This window comes from Pristiophorus japonicus, chromosome 4 (assembly GCF_044704955.1).
Source record: "Pristiophorus japonicus isolate sPriJap1 chromosome 4, sPriJap1.hap1, whole genome shotgun sequence".
Taxonomy (NCBI): domain Eukaryota; kingdom Metazoa; phylum Chordata; class Chondrichthyes; family Pristiophoridae; genus Pristiophorus; species Pristiophorus japonicus.
In genome coordinates, this window is record NC_091980.1 from 92590289 (window position 1) to 92600417 (window position 10129).

Genomic DNA, 10129 nt, shown 5'->3' on the forward strand with positions numbered 1-10129 from the left:
AATAATTGTTCAGAATGAAAGTTTTACAAAACAAAACATTATCAACTGTTTTGGATCGATAATAATAGAGCCAGGTTTGGGATCTGGATGAATGTTAAATAAGAGACAAGACAAATGAAGTAAAGATATAACACCGTTTACTGAGAGAAAAGAAACATAATACAGTTTACGAAGAAAAGAGAAGTATGATAAGATGCAACAAAGCTCACGGCCTTCAACCCGTCGGGAACTCCGCAACAACGGCTGGTCAGAAGCCTTGGGTGATCTGGCACTGCTCGCGAATCACAGTCCAAGGTGAAGTTCAAAGAGCTACTGGACAGTTCCATTCCTTTATACTATTGAACAAACATGGGTGCATGTGGCTTATGGCAACTCCTAGCTGTTCTTCCACAAAGCATGAGACCTTGAGGCGCCGACCGTCCCATAAACAAGATGGTGTGCGCATCAAGGTCTCTCTCTCTCTCTCTCTCTCTGTATCAACAACATTCCAAGAGGCATGAAGCAGAAACACACTGTAAATGTCGAAATATCATAATTAACCCTATGTGATTAACCCTATACAATACAATCCACCCTTGATATTTAGACATTCTAAGTAATATAATCGAGGTGAAGGCGTAATGCATCAGTTACACGTTGAGTATGCGCAAGCAACGCCTGCAATCTACATCAAAGAATACATACGAGCAGTAATATCAGTAATAACGCGACAAGTAAAACAACGATAGGATGTATTAACAGCTTCAAAGCGGTGGATGTTTTTGGGGACCATTCGTGAAAGATGTCCCACCAAAAACCGCCACCCTATACGGCCATCCCATGCTGTGTTTGAGGATGGAAGTAGCACAGTCACAGATAACGAGACACAGAGACTTGCCAGCCGAGTTGGTAAGTCGCCATTTTGGGCAGAATTCCTGTGGGAGGAAGCATAAGCATATTAATTCAGCCCCGTTTAGTAAATTTACCCTTGTCAAGACAGAGAGGAATATCTTGACCAGTCAGGAGCACCCAATAAGTGTTTCCTTCTCCTTTCGCTAAGATTTCCCCTGCTTGTAAGGGTTTCTGGGGGTACTACACCCACACTTTTCCTCCTTCACAAACTGTGTCCTGAGTCTGATTTTCTTTTTCAATTGTAGGGACACTAACTTTACCTAACATGTGGCTTATGGGAGATCCCCCCTGCAATGGTCGGTGATTCAGATTGCACACTGCTTGTGGTAAGACCTTTAACCACCCTTGCAATGTGTTAATGGGAGTTAATATTTTAATCCGTTGCTTAAGTAGTCCATTCATGCATTCTATTAACCCTGCAGCTTGCAGATAGTAAGGTATGTGAAACATCCAATGGATCCCGTTGTCTACCGCCCACTGTTGCACTGTTTGACCTGTGAAGTGCGACCCATTATCAGACTGTACTTCTGCTGGCTCACCGTAGTATGTGATTAAATTCTCCAGTCCTTTAATCGTACTTTGTTGATTCGCTTTAGACACTGGATAAGCTATCAAAAGTCCAGAATAGGTATCAACAGCAGTAAGCAAATATTGGAACTGTTGTTGCAATGGTAAAGGTCCTACATAATCAACTTGCCATATTTGTGCTGCTTGAGTCCCTCTCTTAATATGGGCACCGGGTTGTCGTTGTAGGGGAAAATGCTTTACCTTTTGACAAATTTCACAGGTGTTTATGATCTGTTTAACACCATCCGTAGTCAAATGTAACTCTCTATTTCATGCCCATTGTATCGTACCCTGAATGCCCAAATGTCCAGATTTGTGGTGTGCCCACTTGCCTAAGCCATATTCTTCCTCTTCCGCCTCTTTGACAGCCCACACCTGGGCTATATTATCAACAGTGTTATTATATTCAGAGGTCTTTGAAGTGTTTTTCATGTGAGCGTCCACATGATATACAGTTATTTTCATCTTCTGATATTTGTTCCCATAGGTACTTTCCCCACAAGTCTTTCCCAATTATTTGCCAGTTATGTTTATGCCAGTTTCGCATCCAGCTCGCCATGCCATTGGCTACTGCCCATGAGTCAGTATATATGTGTAATTGTTGCTGTTCCTCTTCTAACCCAAGGACTACAGCTGCTAGTTCTGCTAGCTGGCTCGAGCCTCCCATGCCCTCATCATGCACAATTGTCTGGGTTTTTGGATTGAAGGCAGTGGCTCGCCATCGCCGAAGGCTGTTTCGCCAGACCACTGAGCCATCTGTGAACCAGACTCTTTGGTTAAACTGACAGACGACTGCGTAAGTTCACTCTCAGCTGTTTGTGGGTATTCAGACACATGCTCATGTAATCGGGTGATTCCTTCTTTTCCTTTACTTGCTCTGTCTGCGATATACCATTTCCAGTGCACTATGGAGCTTTGCTGCGCTCGCCCGACCTTGTGTGTCTCATTTTCTGAGAGAACCCAGGATAATATGGGTAGGTCTGATCTTAAACTGACTTTGTCGTCCCCTGTCTATCCTTCTGTTTCTGTTAGGGCCCAATAACATGCTAATAATTGTTTCTCAAATGGAGTGTAACGAGTAGCAGCATCTGTCAATTTTCTAGACCAGAACCCTAACGGTATACGAGTGCCATGTTGAACCTGCCACAAACTCCATACTGCAGTATCATTGGTAACGGATACCTGTAACTCAAAAGGCTGCCCAGGGGTTAGGGGTAAAGCTTGAGCTATGGCTTCTTTGGCTGCATCAAAAGCCATCTGCTGTTCCTTTCCCCACTCGAAGTGGGCCTTTTTTCGTGTTACGGCATACAGCGGTTTTAATAACATCGTGAGGTGAGGTATGTGTCTCCTCCAGTAACCCAGTAGTCCCACAAACCGTTGTGTCTCAGTTTTATTTGTTGGGGTGGCCATTTCTTGAATTTTATTCTTCACAGGCTCGGGTATGATGTGCTCCCCCCGAGACCATTGGATCCCCAGAAACTGGACAGTCTGGCTAGGGCCCTGCACCTTCTTCGGATTTATCTCCCAGTCCTGTCTCGCATGTGTTGGACTAAAGTAGCTAGGGCTTCTGACACCACTGCCTCGGTGGGACCCCTTATTAGTACATCATCGATGTAGTGTGCCATTGAGACATTAGGAGCCAATGTGCACATGTCCAGGTCCCGGGCCACCAAGCCGTGGCATAGGGTAGGGCTATGTAGGTAACCTTGAGGTAGGCATTTAAATGTTTATTGCCTCCCTTCCCAAGTGAATGCAAACTGGTCCTGGGATTCTTCTGCTATTGGAATGGAGAAAAAGGCATTGGCCAGGTCGATTACCGTATACCACTCTGCACCTTCTTCAGACAGCCGCTCTGTTATAGTTACTACATCTGGGACAGCGGTTGCCAGGGGAGGGGCAAATTTGTTCAGTTGTCATTAGTCCACAGTCATCCTCCAACATTGTCAGATTTCTGCACAGGCCAAACAGGGCTATTGTAGGGGGACACCACATGTCGAATGATACCTGCCTCCAAGAGCCCTTGTATGGTTTCCCCTATTTCTTTGTGTCCCCCAGGTATTCGGTACTGTTTCATAGTCACTATACGCGATGGCCGTGGTATTACCATTGGTTCCCCCTTTGCTTCCCCTGCAATCACAGTGATCACCCGTATCCCGAATGAGAATCACCCGAACGAGGTGTTGTGTGTGGTTTCCTTTAAAAGGTCCATCCCAATAATATGTTCCGTTACTGCCGACATTAAGACTGTTACCCAGTGCGGAGGCCCATTTCCCAACGTCATTCTGATAGTTGTTCGGACAGTGGGCGTTTCTGCCCCTCCGAACCCATTAATCCTCATACAGGTCCCTGTGTGTTTCCTAGGATTTCCATGGATAATAGTAACTTCTGCCCCTGTGTCTAGTAAAGCCACATCTCTTTGTATGTTCCCCCCCCACCCCCCGCCAATGTATCGTAATCGGAATGTGTGACCTCAGATCCCCGAGAGCTTGGGTTGATGTGGTTCTAACGGCGAGTACTCCCGGATCCCGGCCACACCCCTAGTCAAGGGGATTACTAGCCTTTCACAGCTCTTCTACGTTGGGGTATAGGCTAGTGGGAGGTGGTTTCTCCGCATCCGCAGACTTATCGCTATCCGACTTAGTCTCCCTTACCTCCCTCCTTTCACCCTTCTCTGTTCCCGGGACACAGTGTTGCTTCCACATAGAATACATCGCTCCTGTTGGGATTCCATCAATTTTTTCTTTGGGGACCTCTGCCTTCAGTAAAGCCGCGAACATATCCCTCCGCGTAATTCTTTTTTTTGTCTTTCCTGACCCTGTACCTTTCCCAGAGGTTAAACCTTGTCGCTGGTTCCGATCCCCCTCTACATTAGCCGTTCTCGACTCTCGCACACTATCTTCTACATCCTCTAACTGTCCTAACAATAAGCAAGCGTGCCACACCCGCTGCGCTTGGGCTGGTCCCAATAATGCAAGTAGCGCACCCCTCATCATAGGAGGGCCACTCTTCATCAGCCTGCTCTGCATTCCTGCCGTAAAGAGCTCCTGATCTGGCCCCCCATATGGTTGGTGATATAATCCTCCCTGTGTCGCCATGTTGCGCAACTATATCGCACCCTCCGCCATAGTATTCCAAGGTTTTACCTCCCCTTCCCAATCAACGGCAGAGGGATATTTTTGCCGGACCCCTATAGTAACCATGTCCCATAGCGAACCTGTGCCCTGGACATTCTGTAGCACTGCTGTGATACTGTAGTCCGTAGTCATAGTCCCCATTTTTGTTAACTTTTCGGGGTTAAGTATTACGCCTGATGCTCCCTGGTCCCAAATCCGGGTTAGCCATTCTGACAATGATTCCCCGGGTTTTTGGCGAAATCGAGACACTATTTCTTGTAACTCACTAGTGGTGAAGTCACCCACCCCTCTAGTGGTTACCAGCTGTTCCCCATCTTGATGTTTCATCTTATTTCTCATAAGGGGCCTAGCTTCCATGATTGGAGCGTATGGGGAAGGGTCTTTAGTTTCCTCCTGTTCCCCCCTCTCCATCTGTCCACTCATATTCTGAGTCAGAGGAGTACCAGATATTTTTGGTGCATCACCCACAATTTTTTCCAGCTTGTATACATTCCCCACATGATTTTGCATTGGCTTTTAAATACTCACTGGGATCTGATTGAGCAAGTCCATACCACATGCAGCAGCAAATCAGTGCAGTACAAAGGATATATTTCAAATCCATCTGTAATTTCCATCATCTGTCTTTCTTTTTATTTTGTACTGTTGCCAGGCGGCATATTAAAGTTTCTGATTGTTCATTGACTTTGTCCGCCCGTTCTTGTGCAGTGCGGACCGCTTCAGTCAGAGTCGAGTTTTGACTTTCCAAAACCTTAACAGCTGTTTTTAACTGTAGGTTTTCTGCCTCACTTACCTTAAGTTGTTTACACATCGTCCTTAATGCTGTCAACAAAATCCATCCCATTTGTGGGGGACTACTTTTCTCCTGTGGAACGCCCGCTTCCTCCAGGAGAGACAGTACCGCGTGGGGTACCATTCTATCTTTGCTCTGTTCCAATAACTGCGTATCCCAATGTTTTTGCGGGGGTCCAAACCGGGCTAGCACATTGGCAAGAGAGCCAAAACCCTCATCCCTCGTGCTCCACCCTGGTATTCTATACTTCTCTCCCGCAGGAGGAGACTGCTTCTTGTCTTTTCTCTTAAACATTTTACCAGATCCTGTTCGTGATGCCAAAATGTTTTGGATCGATAATAATAGACCCAGATTCGGGATCTGGATGAATGTTAAATAAGAGACAAGACAAATGAAGTAAAGATAAAACACCGTTTACTGAGAGAAAAGAAACATAATACAGTTTATGAAGAAAAGAGAAGTATGATAAGATGCAACAAAGCTCACGGCCTTCAGCCTGTCGGGAAATCTGCAACGACGGCTGGTCAGGAGCCTTGGGGGTCCCGGCACCGCTCGCGAATCACGGTCCAAGGTGAAGTTCAAAGAGCTACTGGACAGTTCCGTTCCTTTATACTATTGAACAGACATGGGTGCATGCGGCTTATGGCCAACTCCTAATCTGTAAGGCTACAGCTGTTCTTCCACAAAGCATGAGACCTCGAGGCGCCGACTGTCCCATAAACAAGATGGTGTGCGCATCAAGGTCTCTCTCTCTCTCTCTCTGCATCAACAATATTCCACGAGACAAGAAGCAGAATCACACTGTAAATGTCGAAATATCATAATTAACCCTATGTGATTAACCCTATACAATACAATAACAACAATCAACAACCAGTAACAACAATCAACAACAACAAAACAGTATAAACACTCAAACCACTCCTACCCTCCCACAACTCTACCTGCGACCACCTTTCCCAATGCCTTTCCTCCCCAATCCCCCCCTGACCCTTGGTCGTGCCCCCCTCCTCCTGCTATCAATACCCCTGGCCCTACCCACATCGGGCCCAGGACGTCATGCAGCAGAGCACCTCGAGCGTGACTGCTGAGAGCAGGGGGGGGGTGGGGGGGGGGCGACAATGGCAGTGCTATGCGTAGCGGCTCTGGAGAAGCTGGGGGTGTTGAGGACCCATCTTCAAAGTCAGAAGAAACTACTTCCTCCCGACGATCAGGTGCTGTCACCATTGGTGGTATGGCACCTTCGGGTGCAGTGCCATATCCCACGACCGTCTATTGCTGCATAGCATTGGCATTGATGGTCTGGGTATTCTCCCTCACCACCGCAATCAGCTACGCCATGTTCTCCGATTGACGGGCTGCTAAAGAGGCGATGTTTGCAGACAACCCAGCAATGGCCTGGAGGAGCTCTTGGCTCAAGTCGATGCTCATCCTGGACAGTCCCAGCATGTCCAGGTTTGCATCTGCCTGTCTCGCAGCATTCCCACCTTGCTGGATCAGCCGCCGTGGATTCAGCATTGGGGTCGGTGTGCACCGCTGCATGCTGCTTGGTCCCGTTTCCTCGGACCGGAATGTTGGATTCCGACAAGGAACCAGTGGCCGCAGGTAAAAAAGACCCTACAAGTTGTGCTGTATGCGAGTTATCCTAACTCGTGTCTACAAGCGATAGTGTTTTCACCACGCTGCCTGGCCTGTGGCTGACACTATTTCAGCCTCTTCATCTCTGCTAAGTTCCTGCAGTCAGCTGGAAACTGGCTTTGTATCTCAAGTGCTTAAAAAAATATTAGTTATTATGTTGGTGAGTCGGTAAGGCCCTGAGGTTGGTGAGTCGGGAGGTCGGCGAATTGGTAGGCCCTGTGAGGTCGGCGAGTTGGGAGTTCGGAGACCGGGAGTTCGGCCTCGGAGGTCGGTGAGGTGAGTTGGTAAGTAGCTCTCTTTTCTCTATTTTTTTTAGGTTGGGAGTTCGGAGGCCGAGAGGTCAGGAGTCCACAGAGGTCGGTGAGCTTGGGAGGCCACTGAGGTCGGTGAGGTGAATTGATAAGTACCTCTCTTTTCTCTATTTCTTTTTACGTAGATTTTAAACTCGATTAGGCTAACTAGAGGGATGGCAGTGCAGCTCAGTCCCATGGAGTGCTCATCCTGCGGCCTGTGGGAAGTCCTGGATGCTTCGCGCAGTCTAGACACCCATGTGTGCAAGAGGTGTCTCCAGCTTCAACTGCTCGAGCTCCGCGTTTCGGAGCTGGAGCAGCGGGTGGAGTCAATAAGCTGCATCCGCGAGGCTGAGAACTACGTGGATAGCACGTTTCAGGAGGTGGTCACCCCGCAGCTTAAAGACGTGCAGATAGAGGGGAAGTTGGTAACCACCAGACGTAGTAAGTGCGCTAGGCAGGTAGCGCAGGAGTCCTCCCGTGACTCCATCTCGCTTTCAAACCAATATTCACTTCTGAGTATCAGTAAGGACGATGATGCCTCTGGGGAGTGCAGCCAGAGCCAATTCCAAGGCACCACGGGTGTCTCAGCTGCACAGGGGGGAGGGGCGAAGAACAAAAGAGCCCGATTGATAGGGGATTCTACAGTTAGGGGAACAGACAGGTGTTTCTGTGGCCTCCCGAATGGTTTTGTGCTTCCCTGGTGCCAGGGTCAAGGATGTCACAGAGCGGATGCAGGGCATCCTATGGAGGGGGGGTGAGGGTAAACAGCTAGAGGTCTTAGTCCTGGGTGTCATGGTACATCAGTCATTGAAAGTTGGCATGCAGGTACAGCACGCGGTGAAGAAGGCAAATGGCATGTTGGCCGTCATAGTGAGCGGATTTGAGTATAGGAGCAGGGAGTCTTACTGCAGTTGTACAGGGCCTTGGTGATGCCACACCTTGAATATTGTGTACAGTATTGGTCTCCTAATCTGAGGAAGGACATTCTTGCTATTGAGGGAGTGCAGCGAAGGTTCACCAGACTGATTCCCGGGATGGCAGGACTGACATATGAAGAAAGACTGGATCGACTCAGCTTATATTCACTGGAATTTAGAAGAATGAGAGGGGATCTTATAGAAACATATAAAATTTTGACGGGATTGGACAGGTTAGATGCAGGAAGAATGTTGCCGATGTTGGGGAAGTCCAGAACCAGGGGTCACAGTCTAAGGATAAGGGGTAAGCCATTTAGGACCGAGATGAGGAGAAACTTCTTCACTCAGAGAATTGTGAACCTATGGAATTCTCTACCACAGAAAGTGATTGAGGCTAATTCGTTAGATATATTCAAAAGGGAGTTAAATGTGGCCCTTACGGCTAAAGGGATCAAGGCGTATGGAGAGAGAGCAGGAATGGGGTACTGAAGTTGCATGATCAGCTATGATCATATTGAATGGTGGAGCAGGCTCGAAGGGCCGAATGGCCTACTCCTGCACCGATTTTCTATGTTTCTATGTTTCCATATCAGGACCAACGACATAGGTAAAATAAGGGATGAGGTCTCGCAGGAAGAATTCAGGGAGCTAGGAAGAAAATTAAAGGGTAGGACCTCAAAGGTAGTAATCTCCGAGTTAGTACCGATGCCACGTGCTAATGAATATAAGAATAGAAAGATAGAGAGGATGAATACGTAGCTGGAAAGTTGATGTAGGAGGGAGGGCTTTAAATTCATGAGGCATTGGGACCACTTCTGGGCGAGATGGGACCTGTACAAACCGAACGGGTTGCACCTCAACAGGACCAATATCCTCACGGGGAGTTTTGCTAGTGCTGTTGGGGAGAGTTTAAACTAGCTTGGCAGGGGGATGGGAACCTGAGAACGAATTCAAAAGGGAAGGAAGTAAAGCTGAAATTGGATAGCAAGAATCTAGAAAGCAAATCTGGAAGACAGAGGAAACTGGGTTTAGTGTGTAGTAAGCAAGGAATATAGCGAATAAGGCGGATGAGCTAAGAGCACAAGTAGACACTTGGGAGTATGACATTATAACGATTACAGAAACATGGCTGAAAGAGGGGCAGGTTTGGTAGATCAATATTCCTGGCTACAGGATTTTTAGACAAGATAGAAAGGGGGGTAAAACGGGGGAGGGTTTGCGTTACTGATTAAAAAAAATATTACAGCGGTGAAGAGGGATGATATGTTCGAGGGATCATCAAATGAGGCCATATGGGTCGAATTGAAAAATTAGAAAAGGGCGATCATACTGCTGGGTGTGTATTATAGAACCCCAAACTGTGTGAGGGAGATAGAGGAGCAAATATGTAGGCAAATTGCTGTGAAGTCCAAAAACCATAGGGTAGTAATAGTAGGGGATTTTACCTATCCAAATATTGATTGGGACAAATTTAGTGTGAAGGGTATAGAGGGTGCAGAATTTATGAAATGCATTGAAGAGAACTTTTTTAGTCAGTATGTAGCAAGCCCAACACGAGAGAGGGCGGTCTTGGATTTAATTTTGGGGACTGAAGCTGGGCAGGTTGAAGGTGTATTAGTGGGAGAGCACTTGGGTGCCAATGACCATAATTCAGTCAGATTCAAGTTGGTTATGGATAAGAACAAGAATAGGCCTGGAATAAAAGTTCCGAATTGGGGGAAAGCTAATTTTGCTAAGTTAAGGAGTGATTTGGCCATGGTGGACTGGAAACAGCAACTTGTGGGTAAATCAGTGTTGGAACAGTGGGAGGCATTTAAGGAGGAGATCCAGAAGGCTCAGGCCAAACATGTACCCTTAAAGAAAAAGGCTGGGAAAAATAATTCTAGAGCGCCCTGG